The 18,936-nt window shown below is 39.7% G+C and overlaps 1 protein-coding gene across 2 annotated transcripts in view; it reads right to left on the reverse strand.

Moving 5' to 3' along the window:
• LOC128702608 (pupal cuticle protein 36) overlaps nt 1–18,936 on the reverse strand; it is a 36,820-nt gene that overhangs the window by 2,465 nt on the left and 15,419 nt on the right. The window contains exon 1 of one of the 2 annotated variants that reach the window (XM_070101837.1): nt 15,548–15,601. The exons of the other annotated variant lie outside the window; for it this stretch is intronic. The gene's annotated coding sequence lies outside the window, so the exon portion shown is untranslated. Of the gene's footprint in view, nt 1–15,547; nt 15,602–18,936 lie in introns of those variants that run through there. 2 annotated transcript variants of the gene reach the window in all.

The raw sequence follows: 18,936 nt of genomic DNA on the forward strand, positions 1-18,936 counted from the left end.
GTCGTTCAACTTCCTTACAACATCCCTATGAATCATCTGTGTTTTTAACTTCTAGTTGTGCTCTCGTGTACCTGAGATCAGCCTCCAACAATCTTGCCTTCTCCCTATCAATTCCTCTCAGTATTTTCAGTGAAGGATTCAAGGGACCCTTGAGTCTTCCGCAGTCTAATGTTATGCTCCTTTAGCCTTTTATATCTCCGTGTAATATTGTGTGGTTTGTGTGAGATAGGGTTTGTGGTTTTGTATGGGTATGGCGTGGTGTGGTTGTTTGTAGGGGTGTGTTGACAATGGTTGGGTATGTGTGGTGTGTTTGTGGGGGTGGGTAGGGGTAGGAGTGTGTTGACAATGGTTGGGTATGTGTGGTGTATTTGGTGTGTGTGTGTGTTGGGGGGATAGGGGGTGTGGGGTGGGTGATGTGTGTGTGTGGGGGGGTTGGGGGGGGTTCGGGGGGGTTGGGTGTGGGGTGTGTATGGGTGTGTATGTGGGGTGTGTGAGTGTTTGGCGTGTGGACTGGGTATGGAGTATGATGAGGTGGGGGGGGAGGTGAGTGATTGTGTTGTGTGATGGGGTATGGGGATGGGTGTGGGGTATGTGTGTGGTGGTGTAGGGGTGTGTGTGGGTTGGGTTGGGTGTCGGGTGTGTTGCGGGGGGGGGGGGTCCCTACATGTGCAACATTCAAAAAGTCTAATTTCCTCGAGAGAGTCAACATTAACTTTGCAGAAGTAATCACCTAGCTGTACTCTGCTATAACTACGTCTTGTATTCACTTAGATGAAATTACTTTGTGGTTGAGGTAGTCAGGGTTCAATTCTTGGCTTTGTAAGGTCATACATCCGGTTTTAATTATGTATTTCCCCATGAAACCTGTCCTACCCAGCTTTGAAACTGTGTATGATGTTTGTTTTCATGATCTCGTCCAACACATTCTTAACCTCCGAGGCTGAAAAAGTTCTTCCAAAAATCCCTTTCGCAAATTTCTCTTACGAATGTGCTTCTCTTGTTCCCACATTTTTTGTAAACCTTGTCCTGGAAAGCCCTTCGAAAATATTTCCGTTTCATTATTCACTGCATATTCTTCGTATTTTCATTGACATTCGTATACACACACACACACACATATATATATATATATATATATATATATATATATATATATATATATATATATATATATATATATATATATATATATATAATATATATATATATATTATATATATATATATATATATGTCGTGCCGAATAGGTAAAACTTGCGATTTTGGTTTAAATAGCAAAGCTCTTCTTGTAAACTTATCTAATATAAATTTAGAAAGATTATGTTAAATTAAATTGCGCTTGTTAAAGTAAGGTTAGGAAAGTTTTCTAATGTTCTATTGGTACAAAATTATTATTTTTTTCTTCAACGTTAATACAAAAATATATCTTTAAACGTATAGAGAAAAAATTTACAAAGGACTTAATTTTAAATGAGTTCTTACTAATTGACCAGTTTTACTTATTCGGCACGACATATACACATACATAAACAGTACTGATTCCTGCGTCACCTCATTCCTTATTATCATCCATTCGGATATTTTCCTAATCATCGTTGTCTACATTTCCCTTAACATCAGCTTACATCTCCAACACATGAATTAATATCCGGATTGGAAAGTTATCACACACTATTCTGCCGTCCATAGAAAAAAACGACACAGTAAGTCATCGTGGTCGATAGGCTCTTGAAAAAGAAACTAATTTTACCATAGGCTAATTTATATAACCCTCGTGGGTGCACAGTGCACTTTTAGCACTCACTGTAGCAGGATTAAATCAAGGAATATTTGTAAAGTGAAATTTGTGAAGAGCACCTTCTACAACCACGCAGTTCAAAAACAAACAATAACAAATATGACAGCATGCGCACACGCACACACGCACGCACACGCACGCACACGCACGCACACACACACACGGACAATTTAGACATTCCATCTAACCTAACATGCATATCTTTGAGATGTGGGAGGGAACTGGAGTATCCAGAGAAAACCCCCACAGACGTGGGGAGAAAGTACAAATTCTACACAGACTGGCCTCTACCGGAAATCGACTTTTTTTCCATTGATATTATAACGAAACAACGTTAAGTGAGGACTTGCTGTACCTCCATTTATATCCTGCTTATCTTCCGTTACTCTGTCATAGAACTATCAAGCTTCCCAGACGAGATTTCCATTCTTGAACCAGTGTTTATCATTCATAAATCCGTTCGTCTTTACGTGCTTCCCTACTCTGTTTATGTTCTCCTGAACACTGAACAGTATACAGGTCAAGATACTGGCCTATATAGCCAACCATAACTTGCCTGTCCCGCTTGGTTAATATCAGTATAATCGCTCTTTTCCAGTTTATTAGTAACTATTAGGTTTCCAACGATTTATAAATTCTTTACAGTTTATCCCATGATTTTCTCTCATCGTCCTCCGCCAGGTCACCATCCGAAAAAGACCCGGACCGGGACAAGACCGGCGAACCTACTACAATATAGTCGTCCTCTTAGTTCTTCCTACTCCCTCCACACTTATCACCTTATACCTTACAATAATTTTCCTATTAATAATTCGGTTCAATTTTTATTTTTCATTCTTTCTCGTTTTTTGATTGGCAGCCTATGATTGTCTTCTAGTGACTACCGTTGAACAGATTAAAGTGAACCATGACTGATTAGTCTATTCAACAGTCTGTTCAGACGTTCCTGACTACCACTGAATTCGCTGAATAATCTGATATTGACTGGGTGTTCTTCGTTTCTCGGAAGTTATAAGCCAACCTTGAGATCGTTCAGAGGATCAACATCATTACATACATTGGCAATATAAATATTCTTAGTAGTTCTTCAGACGGTGTCTTAAGTATTCTCTCTAGCACCCACTATGTCAGGGGTGGGTGTGAGAAGTGCACCCCTACATCCTCTTTGTCAGGAGGCAGGTGTGGGGGACTCACCTAAACACCTAACTAATCACTAGGCGAGTGATACTGACTCTCCCCCGACACCTGTTGTCACTGGTGGGTGATTGGGAAGATTGGGACTTACAGCCAGCACTTTTAGGAGGTATACTACACAAATAACCCGCACATAAAAGAGAGAAGCTTACGACGACGTTTCGGTCCGACTTGGACCATTGAGAAAGTCACACTAACAGAGGTGGAGCAGGACGGCTATATATAGGCAGGAAGAGGTGGTAGTAGTAGTAGTAGTACAAGAATTGTATATAATACCGACAGGATGAAATTAAGACACATGCACAACACCCGGGCGGGTGATTTGTGTATTGTTCCAGTCACGGTATTGTGCCTTTTTGTTATTTATTTACTTTTAGGAGGTAGGTGTAGGGAAATGTGTACCACTACCCCCAACTTGTCAGGGGGTGGGTGTGTCATAATATTTTGGCTATAAGATCTAAAAGAATCGATCTCAAGCGAGCTGGATTTATGCATTAAAATTAATTAGGTAAGGTTGAAAATATATGATTTTGAAGTCAGTATTAAAAGGAACTTTAAACAGTGCCTCTAAATATAGCTCAACAAAATAATTTACAGTTTCCCAGGAAAGGCGTTGGTCCAAAATTTTGAAGTTCAGTATAGACTGAAACCTTTCAATATATGGAAACCTGTGACAAAATATGGTTGTACTGCTTTTATTGGGACTGAGTTATGGATGAATAAACCAACGATGAAAAATATATGCAAGATTACCTGAATAACCCAGTGCTGCCTGGGCATAGTTTTTTTCACAAGACTAGTGACAAATTTTAAGAGTTCCTTCTAATAGGGTTTTAAGTTCTTCCTCCTTATACGCCTTGTCTGGAGGCAGATGTGGGGGGCTCTTACCCCAACACAAACCTTATCATTACGGGGGGAAAGGTGGGAAAGTGGACATTTCTGCACCTTTGTTTGAATGTGGGTGTGGGGAACTCTTTTGCGCCTTTGTTCTCGCTTTGTTAGGAAATGGGTGTGGGGAATTTACACCCCTGCACTCACCTTGTCAGGAGGTGGGTATGGGGGAGTCTCATACTTGCACTCGTCAGGAAGCAGCTGTAGTGTATTCACATCCTCACACCCATCGTGTCAGGAGGTGGATGTGGGGAAGACAGCGTCCCTACGCCCGATTTTCAGAAAATGTTGTACATGATTTTGAAATCAATATTAAGAACTTCTAAATGATATGCAACTCATTATAAAAATATTCCCTTACTCTTGAGAGACGCCCCCCCCCCGGCGAAATCAAAATATTACAACGCCGTAGACTCTAAAACCGGGTCCTCTGTACAAGGCCGGACAAACTTTGGATACACGTTTCTTCACGGGCTCTGACTTATAAAAAATAACTCACACAAATATTAGATGCACTAAAGAATACAAAGGCACAATACCTTGACTGGAACAACACAGAAATAACCTGCACATACTAAAGCAACTTATGACCAGGTTCGGTCCGATTTGTACCATTAATGGTTCAAGTCGGATCGAAACGTCGTCATAAATTTTAGTCTCCTACGTGCAGGCTCTTTATGTATTAGATATATTCTTGACACCGTCAAACACCCAAAATCTATTAATTCAACGGTATTATTATCCTATCTCAAGTTATTTCAGCTCTCCAGTAGAGTAACACTCGGGTACCTCTTGTTAGGTGAACCGGGGAAATGGGCTAAAAGGAGACTCACCCAAGTCCCCACCTGCTTGGGACTGAGCCCGGGTCCTTCAGTTATAAGCATCCAACATTATGCAGAAGCGTTTCAGGTAGCTTTAAAGCGTCCAACAGAGATCCTCAGCTGAGGAACTGCAAGAGAAATTCTTGCCTACGAAATATATATTCGGCATTTTAGTCTCATTAATAATTAAACAATGGAGATAAATGGTATAAAATACTGACACGATGGAAAATAAACAAAGGCAATATAATGCGAAGCTTTACTGACTACGTTTCGCCGTTGTTGTTGAAATTTCAACCACAACAACGGCTTTTATAACGTAGTTGAACCCGCTGAGAGGAAACTTTATCGTTATCCTACATAACAATGAACCTACTTAAATATCTCTGACAGATCTGTTTCAGATCTAACCTTCTCAACATTCTTCACCTGACCCACATCACTATCTCACCTATATATACACAATAATAACACTGCGACTAGCCGGGGGATCGAATCCGTGTTGCTTTAGCCCGCCTCATGGTGAGCGAAAGTTGAAGACGCTCTAACCCACTGGACCATACAATCCTTTGATGGTCCAGTGGGTTAGAGCGGGCTAAAACAACACGGGTTCGATCCCCCGGCTAGTCGCAGTGTTATTGATTAAATACCACTCATTCGTGGTCACAATACTTTGTATATACTAATGTACTATCTGCTCAGGTAGATCTGTTTACATTTGTGTAATTTTCCACTTAAACAATAGACTGTAAATTAAGATATCCTTTTATAACAAGTCTTTTACACGTTTTATATGTTAAAACGATCAAATATAAAGTCAGATGTCCAAGAATGTCTTAATACTTATCATTCATAAAATTAATGTCGTATACTGCTAAATTTTCTTACTTATAAATTGTTTCCGTTTGGTACTGTTACCTAATTTATTTGTCTGTATTCTTACTGTGTATTTTCTCGGTGTGTCTGACAAGTATTCTGCTATGATTGATGTGTTCTGACGTCTCTCACGTTTGTTGTTCAAATAGTGCACGCACGCACGCACACACGCACGCACACGCACACACACGCACACACACACACACACACACACACACACACACACACACACACACACACGGTTCCAGAGATGGGACACAGCAAGGGGTCACAATTGTAAGCTGCAGACTGGATGAGCCATAGGGATGTTAGAAAGTATTTCTTCAGTCATAGAATTGTCAGGACGTGTAACAATTTGGAGAGTGATTTAGTTGAGGCAGGATCCATACATAGTTTTAAGAAGGGGTACGATAAAGCTCATGGAGCACGGAGGTGGCCCTGGTAGCGACCAGCGAAGAGGAACGGGGGGGCAGGAGCTGACTCAACCCCTGCAACCACAAATAGGCGAGTACAGACACAATTATCATCCTGGTGATGCAACACGGGAGTGGCGAATAAACAATGATAATACCGAAGCAGGGAGAAAAAAAACATAATACCGTAGCCAGAAAAAATAGTGGACGAAAAACGCAATGGATAGAAAAAATCACGATACCGTGTACAGAAGAAATCACGATACTGTGCTTAGAAGTAACCACAATATCGTGTGTGTGTGTGTGTGTGTGTGTGTGTGTGTGTGTGTGTGTGTGTGTATGTGTGTGTGTGTGTGTGTGTGTGTGTGTGTGTGTGTACTCACCTAGTTGTACTCACCTAGTTGAGGTTGCGGGGGTCGAGTCCGAGCTCCTGGCCCCGCCTCTTCACTGATCGCTACTAGGTCACTCTCCCTGAGCCGTGAGCTTTATCGTACCTCTGCTTAAAGCTATGTATGGATCCTGCCTCCACTACATCGCTTCCCAAACTATTCCACTTACTGACTACTCTGTGGCTGAAGAAATACTTCCTAACATCCCTGTGATTCATCTGTGTCTTTAGCTTCCAACTGTGTCCCCTTGTTACTGTGTCCAATCTCTGGAACATCCTGTTTTTGTCCACCTTGTCAATTCCTCTCAGTATTTTGTATGTCGTTATCATGTCCCCCCTATCTCTCCTGTCCTCCAGTGTCGTCAGGTTGGTGTGTGTATGTGTGTGTGTGTGTGTGTGTATGTGTGTGTGTGTATGTGTGTGTGTGTATGTGTGTGTGTATATATGTATATATATATATATATATATATATATATATATATATATATATATATATATATATATAATTAAAGTACCATAAAGGGAAAAATGACAAGCAGCCAGTGAACTGGGATTAAAAACTGGATGACGTGTCTGGGCGGCCTGAACCACTACCAAATCTCGAGTAAGAAACAAAAGGAGAGAGAGCCAGGAAGGAGTGAGGTCAAGGCAAGAGGGAGGTGATGAGAGCAAACCAGCTTTGCGTTAACACTGAAAACCTTAATGATTATCAATTTTTCCTGCTTATTTTAGCCCACCTCGTTGTCAGACAACGCGGCTATTTCTTTAATTGGCTTATTTGCGGTTGGATTTTTTTTTAACCTAAATTTATAAGGAAAAGAATATTTAGTGGCTTGGTGGGAAAAGCTCTCGCTTCACATGGTGAGCGTCCGGGTTCCATTCCCGGGGAGGGTAGAAACATTAGGCGTGTTTCCTAACACCTGGGTGTTAGTGGACTGGTGTGGGTCGCATCCTGGGACAAAACTGACCTAATTTGCGGGAAATGCTCAGCATAACAAGCGGCTTTCTATATAGTAGTATGTCATTGATGTCAGCTATGTACTTATAAAAATAACTAAATTATTATTAGTTGACAAAGAGTGTTACAAAATATACACTTATAATTTTAGTAGAAAAATGAGGAAGGATTGATAAGATAGGTTAGGTTAAGTTAGGTTAGGTTAGTTATTCTGGGGTTAGTCTACATCTAAAATGTGAACCATTGTTCCGGTATTTCTTTGCATATGTACCTCTTATTTTTGTGTGTAAATGGAGGAGCTAAACCCAAAGAGATCATATAGATCCTGGGGAATACGAGTCAAACAGGCTCAATCAGAGTATGGGAAGATTAAGCTCAAATCTTCGGATCGAGAACCCTTTCCAAGCATCAGGGAACCTGCCTTGAAGGGTTCCATCACTACCGTCACATTACTGTATCTTCTAAACATGTGTTACTTGATCTGACAGACGTTTCGCCACCTCCCTATGTTGTTTTCATTTTATTAATGGCTCTCTCTTCCACACTGCATATTGATAACGCACAAACAAGTCTCCAAACTTCACTTGTTTTGTTCATTTAAAATATGGTAATGTCGAACGAGTGTGTCCAGTGGGACCATTAAGCTGCATATCCAGAAATCAATAGAAGCTTTATTTTTGGTATAGTATTGTTGTTAATAGTGTTTCCACAGACATCAGTGTTGATAAACGCACACTTTGACGACGCTAACATGAACTTTGACGACGCTAACATGAACTTTGACGACGCTAACATGAACTTTGACGACGCTAACATGAACTTTGACGACGCTAACATGAACTTTGACGACGCTAACATGAACTTTGACGACGCTAACATAAACTTTGACGACGCTAACATGAACTTTGACGACGCTGCTGCCGAACGCAGAGCATCTTCAATTATGAATGAATTAACCCAAAGATCAATTTTGGTCGACATACATTCAGTTTGTATTATTCTTAATGTTATAATCCCAGCCCTCAGCACCTCAACCCACGCTACAGGCATAATAGATGGCACAGAAACTGCCCCTCAACTCTCTCAAAAGGCTTGAGGGAATGTTCAATTATAGCCCTACTGATAGGCGAGACCAATCCTAGAGTTCCACGAGCTGTAGATCGACACTCAAGGCCATGGAAAGGTGAAAATATATGATCATTCACAGTCTGGTGCGACACACTGGTGGAATACACCTAAAACTTTCTACAGTGATAATATCCAGTTACTCTCGTCATGATATTTAGAAAACTCACGGTAGTTATTTTCCTCAGCAAGACATTTTAGATAACAGCATTTAAAGAAAATAAGTTGCTATCATGCTGCATAAATCGATTTAAGTTTCGAAAATGCAGAATAATAATTTGTCACTATTACTTATGAAAAAAGTGAATATTTTTGTTTAATCTTCGTATTTGTGAAATTACTCCATATTTGATGCACTTCGGGGTGTGGTAGGCCATGAAACAACCGAACACCGCCACACGACATCTTGCAACAGGTCGTGTCTTTCCCGTCATGATTTTCTGAGAATATTTCTTGTAAGGGTTTCACAGTAACTGCCTTGAATTCCAGCTCTCGGGCCTCTAGGAGAGTGTTGATCAACAGCTTCTGGGGCTTTGAGGGTGTTAAGCTGCAGGTGCTACGCTTCCCAAATTTGATGCGTTAAATTTCCCGAGCCTCTAGAAGTCTAGATACTGACCTCGTGCACCTGGACTATTTAGGAGGGTTGAATATAACTACTAGAGTTTAGTTGCACTCTGCTACTTGAGGGGAGGGGAATAAATACAGCTACTTGGCCTCTTGTGAGAATTGAGGTGCAGGAGGCTGGGTTCACGTGATACGAGAATAACTAGGATCCCAAAGCGACCCGAATATATCAAGATCTTACGCGCTGAAGCTCTTGCTCTACAAGCACTTGTAGAATATATACACAGACCAAAAATAACCCATGCTAATGGGTTATTTCTGGTCTATGTTTTCCCCATGGTAATGGGGAAAACAATGGTAAGAGACTGCCGGGAGTGCAGCCTAATAATTCTTGACAGTTACAATCGCAGCTAGCAAACAAATTTAAAAAAATCATGAAATAGATTTCGTGAATTAAATTTAAGTAATATGGTGCTTTAAGAGATACTGGACCCACCGTCGCCCCATCCGGGAATACAGTGAATATGTAACTGATGAGGGAGCTGATGTGCTTCGGTCGGTCGGTCGGTCGACTACTGGAGAGGAAAGAGTGTGAAGAACAAAAAGGCATAATACCGTGACTGAACAATATACAAATAACCCACAGATCGGTCTGACTTGGACCATTTGCAAAGTGTGACTTTGTAAATAGTCCAAGTCGGACCGAAATATCGTCGTAAGCTCCTTTCTCCTATGTGTGGGTTGTGTAAAAAAGTGTGTATATGAATGGTATACAATACCGTCTTAAGAGATACGTGTCTTCAGAAGAGAGTCTACCTTATCGCACCCAGCTTCCAGTAGCTGAGTCAAAGCAAGATGCCTGATAATGCTTCCAGTAGCCGAGTCAAAGCTAGATGCCTGGTAATGCTTCCTGTAGCATTACCAGACGCCTGGTAATGCTTCCAGTAGCATTACCAGACGCCTGGTAATGCTTCCAGTAGCATTACCAGACGCCTGGTAATGCTTCCAGTAGCATTACCAGATGCCTGGTAATGCTTCCAGTAGCATTACCAGACGCCTGGTAATGCTTCCAGTAGCATTACCAGACGCCTGGTAATGCTTCCAGTAGCATTACCAGATGCCTGGTAATGCTTCCAGTAGCATTACCAGACGCCTGGTAATGCTTCCAGAAGCATTACCAGATGCCTGATAATGCTTCCAGTAGCAGAGTCAAGGCAAGATGCCTGGTTAATGTTCTTTAAATCTACGCGCTATAATTCAACGCCTCCACCAGACAAAATAATAAACAGAAATACATTTAGGAGTAATGGTTAGCACACGTGTGCACTATTGCCAAGGCAATAGTGCACACGTGTTCACAATAAATCTAATAGGATTCTTGGCTGTATATCGAGATATAAATAACGCAAGTCTTAAAGTTATACTTTACCTTTATAAATCTTTGATAAAGCCTCATTTAGAGTATGCTGCTTAGTTCTTGTCTCCACAAAACAAAAATGTATACAAATGGGCTGGAAAATATACAGATAAAGGCGAGGCTGAGTAGCCTTCTCATTGAGAAATGACAAATTTAAAAAAAAAATCGAAAATACTGAGAAATAGTTCCACAGACTTACTCTAAATGTGAGCAATACTTGAGCATCCATTCCATTAATTCTGAATTCTTAGTGTCTTTCTCATCTTCTGAAAATTACGATTATAATGTTGTAAGCGACGTCAAAGGAGAAAATGAAAAAGGCGTAAATATATAAACTTCATTCGTGTTATCCCTGTCATGCGTAAGAGGCGACCGAGATGCCAGGAGGAAGAGGCTAATAAGCCCTTATCCTGTATAAATTATATGTAAAAAGAATAACTTACGTTTTGCTTTCTAGGTCACCCAGCCTAGGTGGGAGACGGCCGGTACGTTAAAAAATTAAAATACACGAGTAGTGAAAGTTACACACTGGCAAGTGGTTGGTAGCTGCGTTCCCCGAGGCTCGGCAACTCCACCTTCCAGAGCGAATGGGTTAATTACCCGGCTGTTTTCAACGATGCCGGGAGAATTTTCAACCTTGTTTATGGAGCTACAAATTTTGATTTTGGATGTACTTTTAGAGAGGCGTGTTCTGTAAATCAATATTCTCAATCTTGCTACTTTTTATAGTTAACGATTTTTTTAAAGATATTTTATTAAGTTTAGAACATAAGAATGAAGGAACACTGCAACAGACCTAGTGGCCCATACTAGACAGGTCTAACTCGCATCGACTTGTGTATCCATCTAAGCTATATTTAAAACTACTCAAAAAAGTACTTCCCAAAATCCGTTTTAAATTAAAATTTTCCAACATGCAACTTATATCCCCTTCATTTATGTCTGTTTTCCATTTATTCCTGTTTCTATTGAGCTAGAGTTCGTCACGGCCACGCTAGCTGGAGATTCGTCTGTAAAACTTGCATTTGTGGTCACAGTGGTGCCTATGTTAACCTTCCTATGGTGTAGAAATATACCTAGTTGGATGAATCTTATTGTGGCTAGCTGGCCCAGTGGCTAGAGCGTCGGTCTGGAGTTTTATGACTGATCGCGGGTTCTAACCCCACCCGTGGAATGGGATGGACAATATCGTTTTCTTTATCTTCGTGAACCACTTCGAATACCTTGGTGAAAATGATTAGAGAACCATGCTGAGGTTCGCTGATTAAATTTCCCTCAAGGTAGCCTCGAACCATAAATTATTGATTCCATCAACTTTCCCACAATTAAAGTTAGACTGATTAGTCTATAATTTGAAGTTAAGGGTCTATCTCCTGCTTTGTAAATGGGTATCGTATTTTCGGTTTTCCACTTATCCAGTACAATACGTGTTTGTAGTGATATGTTGAGACTAGCTATGTTCCTCCTTACATTCCTTCAGAACACTTGAAAACAGCTCATCAGGGCCTTGTAACTTGTCTGGCTTCAATCATCTAGTTGATTGAGCACCACATCACTAGTGACAGACAACGCATCATTTATGTTAATCATGACCAGTAGAATTAGGTATTTTTGGGATTTCGTTTGTATTTTCTCGCGGAAAAACAGAGGAGGTAATGCTGAAAGCGGTACACATTTGTCTCTAACAATAAGCTGACAGGAGTAACATTTAAGTATGAATATCGTTTCCCTAATCTTATTCCTATACATCAGACCCTTAAGATTGGTCTTTAACTCTCTCGCAATCTTAAGTTCATATTCTCTTTTGTCTTTATTCCTTTTCTGACTTCTCTCAAACTGAATATATTCAGTAATGTGACCCCTCACCTCTTGTAACGAGATGTTTGAGTCTATCTATTTAGGAACATTCATGTTTGACCTAAATTATTTATGACTATATGAAGCTTAGCTTGTGTAAAGCTTTGAAAAGTGTCAGATTGATAATCATCTATCCTGTCTCCCTCACGATAGTACCTAGTCAGGTTACCCCATAGTGAGAAATGGTATGGTGATACCGACAAGATGTGGAAAAAAGCACTTGGAGGAGGACATTTATTAAAGGAAACGTTACGCTACGAGTGACTTCTTCAGTCCTAATACAGAGAAAACTAAGAAAACGAGTATATATAGTTGCAGTAGTCTGGTGAAATGTCGCGTAGTCTAACTACCGGACTTTTGATGGATAGTGTTACTGACAGCAATTAGGGCAGCTTCTATGCACTTTCGCCGTCTTAAATCGTCTTCCTTAATTACTAGTCTAGCCTCGCTAAATTTCATGAGGTGTTCAACATCGTCCCTATGTTGAACACGGGCGTTTTTACGGTCATCATTGCTGCAAGCAACGTATCCCCTGATCTTAACATCCAGAGATCTGGTTGTTTTCCCCACATATACTTTGTCACACGCCCCGCATGGTATAGTGCACTCGTGCCAGAGTCATTCTTGGGTTTTTGTGCAAGGTTTCTAATAGTTGATCAGCTGGTGGATATTTTAGCTAGTTTTTACCTAGTTTTGCTTAGTGTGGGCCTATTGGCCGATACTAGGCAAGTCCTTCTCGTAATTTTATTCGAATTTTTAATTTTCAATTGTGGGAGGATACAACAAGCCGCATGGCAGCCACAACTACCAACCTACTGATGAGTGGAACAAACTCCTGAGTCATAGAAGCAAAACCCTGAGTATATTTAAAAATAGGCTAGACAAGTATATGAGTGGATGTGACTTAGGCCTGCTTAGCTTGGGCCAGTAGGCCTACTGCAGTGCTACTCCTTTATATTCTTAATTGGCACTACACAATTCAGTGCCAAATTCTCCTCTTTGTACGATACTCCCGTGCTAAAAGTTTGAAGCCGATTATACGAGTCATTTTCAAGCTATCTTATAGAAACTAATATAAAAAAATCAATAGAATTAAAATACAAAAATGGAATTTACACAAAATCTCAGCCTAACCTTCAGCTAAGATACATCAGTTGGAAGTTTCAAACCAGTTCTAAAAAAGACGTAACCCAGTTACTGGTTTGAAAACAATATTCAGACTCGATTATAAAAAAATTATACCCCATTTACACTGAACTTTCACTGGAGCAAAATACAATGAAAGTTTGAAAGATCAAGAGAAGCATTCCCAGGTAATGCGCAAAATTCCCACATTTTAATTGTTGGAAAATGCACGAAGTGTTGCAGTGATTGCAACCTTAAGTTGGATAACTTTCAACACTGCTTAACGTTTGTATCTCATTCAATTTTCAGACTAGGAAAAAAAATTCTACATTGACCAATAACAGTCAAAACTTTCCTGAAAGAAATACACGCGAGCGTTGAAAATTTGACGTTGATCAGAAGAAGCGTTCTTATACTGAATAATTCATTTACATTTATAGAACGGGGAAAATTTGCGTCGAAAAGCCCAATTAAAATCCCTTCCTTATTTAGGATTAGAAAGACACTATTTGCAGAGAAACTTTAATTACGACGTTCCGTACATGACTGGACTTAGTACACAAAAACGTACACAGACGCATTACCACAAACGAATACCCTGATGTTAGACCTGAGAGGTCAAAAGCGAGGTAAGAATATATGGTATCACAGGTCGAACAATATACGCATTTAGGTACCGATATGTGGATAGGAGGAAGGGCAAAAGACGTCAGGTCCTGAAAACCAACGTCATTACATAACGTACAGTACGAGCAACGAGACAGTGACCACATTCTAGTTTGGCTAATAGTTTAAGTTAAATGAATATTGCTTACTTCCTGAAGCTAACTTCTAGTTTTGTTCTGATACAACTGTAGTGACGTTGATAAATTAGACACATGTGCAACTCTTGGGTATCTTTATTAAGGAAACGTTTCGCCACACAGTGGCTTCATCAGTTCATACGTAGGAGAAACTTGAAGAACAGGAGGAGAATGAGGTAATGATGGACTGATGAAGCCACTGTGTGGCGAAACGTTTCCTCAATAAAGATACCCAAGAGTTGCACATGTGTAATTTATCAACATGTCGGTTCTCTGAACCATTCATCTGTAGTGATGTTAGGGAAAAGGACAACTAATGTGGTATTTTATGGTTTCAACGTTTCGCTCTCCAGGAGCTTTGTCAAGCCGTATCGGCTTGACGTTGCCATGTCACCTTAATTACACTTGTGTCCTTTTACCTAATATATTAAAGGTAATTCTACCAACATTAATACAACTGTAGCGATGTTCGTAGTTCCTGATGCGAGAGTGGAGACTGAGCCGAATAATACATTCGTTAAGATACAGTAGAATATTTAAAGTATATCTTAAGTGATGTCAAGTTTAGTACAGACTTTATGAGAAACACTCGAAAACCACTATTGTCCCTTTTTGAGAGATAAAGATGTATGTAAAAAATGACCCACGAAATCGTAACGACACGACTGCAAACAAACCATAGTGTGGGTGGGGTTAGAACTCGCGAACAGTCTCTGATCGCGGGTTCTAACCCCATCCGTGGAATGGTATGTATAAAATGGTTCCAATAAGCTGAATAGTAAGACATGTGGAACAGTTGAGCATCATTAGTAACAAATTTTATAGAGGAGACGTTTCAGTCAGCACAGATCCCAACTGTTGCACATGTGTCCTACTCTTCATTTATCTTTAATTCCAGTGAACCTGTATACAAGAATCTACATGCAGAAAACTACTCAAAATTTTATAGTTTCTATAACCAAGAGGGATCATTACATACCATATTCTGTATTTCGAGAAAATTGCCTATATAGGTGTAGCATCTCTTGTTATTACCTCACCTAGTAATGGAACAATTCGTCGAATCCATAAAATTACAAATTTCTTTAAAACCTCTATACAATAAATTATTCCCGGTCGCCAATAACCACAAGAGTGTCTTCACGCCCTTAAAATTAAATATTTGTCAAATAATTTCTTGGTTCTGTATTTCGCCAACCACGAAACTCAGGCGTGGTTGATACCCCGTCACTTTATGGTATCCTGGTTGCAGATCATCCAAGCTGTTGGTGATTGTGTACAGTTTCTTTGTTACAAATGATGCGAGAATATCACTGACCTTAGACTCGTTGTCCCTCGTTGACCCTTAAATGTTATTTACCTGAAAGAGAAATACCATATTTAGTTTATCAGTCATATTGTGACGTTTAGTTGATAAACGTAAAAAAATTGAAAGAAAAACAAAGAAGAGAATGAAGGAAAACGAAATGAGAAAACAAAGGAAAAGAAAAAGAGGAAAGAGAAAAAAGGGAAAGGAAAGAGAAAATGAGAAAAGGAAAAAAAAAGGAAAAGAAAAAAGGAAAAAGAAAAGGAAAAAGGGAAAGAAAAAGGAAAATGGGGAAAAAGAAAAGGAAAAAGAGAATAAAGGAAAAGGAAATGAGAAAACAAAGAAACGGAAAAGAAAAAAAGAGAAAAAAGGGAAAAAAGGAAAAGGAAAGAAAATGAGAAAAGGAAAAGAAAAGAAAGGAAAAAGAGAAAAGGAAAATGAGAAAGAAAAAGAAAATGGGAAAAAAGAAAAGGAAAAAGGGAAAAAGAAAAAATAAAGGGAAAGAAAAAGAAAAGGAAAAAGGGAAAAGGAAAAAGGGAAAGAAAAAAAGAAAAGGAAAAAGGTAAAAAAAGAGAAAAGGAAAAACGAAAAGAAAAAATAAAAGGAAACAGGGGAAGAAAAAAAGGAAAAGGAAAAAAAGAGAAATGGAAAAGAGAAAAAAAAGAGAAAAGGAGAAAAAAGGAAAAAAGAGAAAAGAAAAAGAGAGAAAAGGAGAAAAAAAGGAAAAAATAGAAAAGGAGAAAAAAGGAAAAAAGAGAAAAAAAGAGGTAAGAAAAAAATAAAATGAAAAGACGAAAAAAGAGAAAAACAAAAAAAGAAAAGACAAAAAAGAAAAAATAGAGAAAAAATCAAAAGAAAAAAAAAAGAAAAAAAGAAAAAAAGAGAAGAGAAAAAAAAGAAAAAAAAGAAAGAAAAAAAAAGAAAAAAAGAAAAAAGAAAAGAGAGAAAAAAGAAAAAAGAGAAAAAAGAAAAAAAGGGAAAAAAGAAAAAAAGAGAAAAAAGAGAAAAAGGGAAAAAAGAAAGGAAAAAGAGAATATGGAAAAGGAAAAAGAAAAGGAAAAAAGGAAAAAAAAAGAAAAGGAAAAGAAAAAATGGAAAAGAAAGAGAAAAGGAAGAGAAAAAAAGGAAAAAGGAAGAGAAAAAAGGAAAGGGAAAAGAAAAGGGAAAAAGAAACAGAAAAAAGAAAAGGAAAAGAAAAAAGGAAAAAAGAAAAAGAAAAAAGAGAAAAGGAAAAAAAAGAAAAATGAAGAGAAAAAGAAAAAATAGAAAAAAATATGGAAAAGAAAAAAGAAAAGGGAAAAAAAAAGAAAAAAGGAAAAGAAAAAAGGAAAATTAAAAAAGGGAAAGGAAAAGCTCAAAGGAAAAGAAAAAAAAGGAAAATAAAAAAAACGGAAAGAGAAAAGGAAAAGAAAAAATAGGGAAAGGAGAGAGAAAAGGAGGGGGGGGGGAACCAGGAGAGAGACCCGCCCATAAACACCCGCCATTTGTAATCCACACAACCCGGACATAATTGGATCATATATATTATATATGGTCAATCAAGATCTTCATCAGAAGTGAGAACAATAACCCAGGAAATCGTAATAACACGATTGCACATAAATCTCGGAACGGTTGGGGCTTGAACCCACGACAAGTCTTTTTCCAGGCCAGTGCATAAACCACTGGCAGGTGGCTACATGATTCTGGGAAAACTAGTCAGGTGGTTACATAAGCGAGAACAAGGCTTTGTAGTGATGTAATTTGCTGACAGAGGATGTAATGACCAGGATAACGTAGTTAAGCTGTAGTTGTAGTAGCAGCAGCAGTAGTAATAGAAGGAGTGATAGTAATATTAGTAATAGTAATAATAGTGATAACAGTAACAGTAGTAGTAATAATAGTAGTAGTAGTAGCAATGGTAATAGTAATAGTAGTGATAGTAATAGTGGTAGTAGTACTAGTAATAGCATAGTAATAGTAATATTAGCAGTAATAATAGTTGTAGTAATAGAAAAACTAGTAATAGCAGTAAATCTGGTTAGAAGTAAGATAAGATAAGATTTCGTTCGGATTTTTAACCCCGGAGGGTTAGCCACCCAGGATAACCCAAGAAAGTCAGTGCGTCATCGAGGACTGTCTAACTTATTTCCATTGTGGTCCTTAATCTTGTCCCCCAGGATGCGACCCACACCAGTCGACTAACACCCAGGTACCTATTTGCTGCTAGGTGAACAGGACAACAGGTGTAAGGAAACGTGTCGAATGTTTCCACCCGCCGGGAATCGAACCCGGGCCCTCCGTATGTGAAGCGGGAGCTTTAGCCACCAGGCCACCAGGCCTGTCTGTTACGAATAGTTAGATACGAGTAGAAAGGTCAAGATATTCTCTGAACCCAAATTCCGTCATGTTGGTGTCACTGACATGTATAATCATCATCAGATGCATATCATACAGCAAAGATAATAAGATATGTGCATCACCTAGACATCTTTACAATTTCATAATAAGATTTCAATCCCCAACACCACTACAAGGACCACCACCACTACAAGGACCACCACCACTACAAGGACCACCACCACTACAAGGACCACCACCACTACAAGGACCACCACCACTACAAGGACCACCACCACTACAAGGACCGCCACCACTACAAGGTCCACCACCACTACAAGGTCCACCACCACTACAAGGACCACCACCACTACAAGGACCACCACCACTACAAGGACCACCACCACTACAAGGACCACCACCACTACAAGGACCACCACCACTACAAGGACCACCACAAGGACCACCACCACTACAAGGTCCACCACCACTACAAGGACCACCACCACTACAAGGACCACCACCACTACAAGGACCACCACCACTACAAGGACCACCACCACTACAATGACCACCACCACTACAAGGACCACCACCACTACAAGGACCACCACCACTACAAGGACCACCACCACTACAAGGACCACCACCACTACAAGGACCACCACCACTACAAGGACCACCACCACTACAAGGACCACCACCACTACAAGGACCACCACCACTACAAGGACCACCACCACTACAAGGACCACCACCACTACAAGGACCACCACCACTACAAGGACCACCACCACTACAAGGTCCACCACCACTACAAGGACCACCACCACTACAAGGACCACCACCACTACAAGGACTTGGTGCCCAACTACACAAGTCTCTGTACCCATGTCTATTACATCATTGAAGTCCATTGGTGTTGCAAAAGAAATTTTTATTCAATACTCAAGAAGTATACAATTACAGGCCAGTCATTCTTACGTGCACAAGTACCACCAGTCATTCTTACGTGCACAAGTACCACCAGTCATTCTTACGTGCACAAGTACCACCAGTCATTCTTACGTGCACAAGTACCA

The sequence above is a fragment of the Cherax quadricarinatus genome, chromosome 79 (genome assembly GCF_038502225.1).
Source record: "Cherax quadricarinatus isolate ZL_2023a chromosome 79, ASM3850222v1, whole genome shotgun sequence".
Classification (NCBI taxonomy): Eukaryota; Metazoa; Arthropoda; class Malacostraca; order Decapoda; family Parastacidae; genus Cherax; species Cherax quadricarinatus.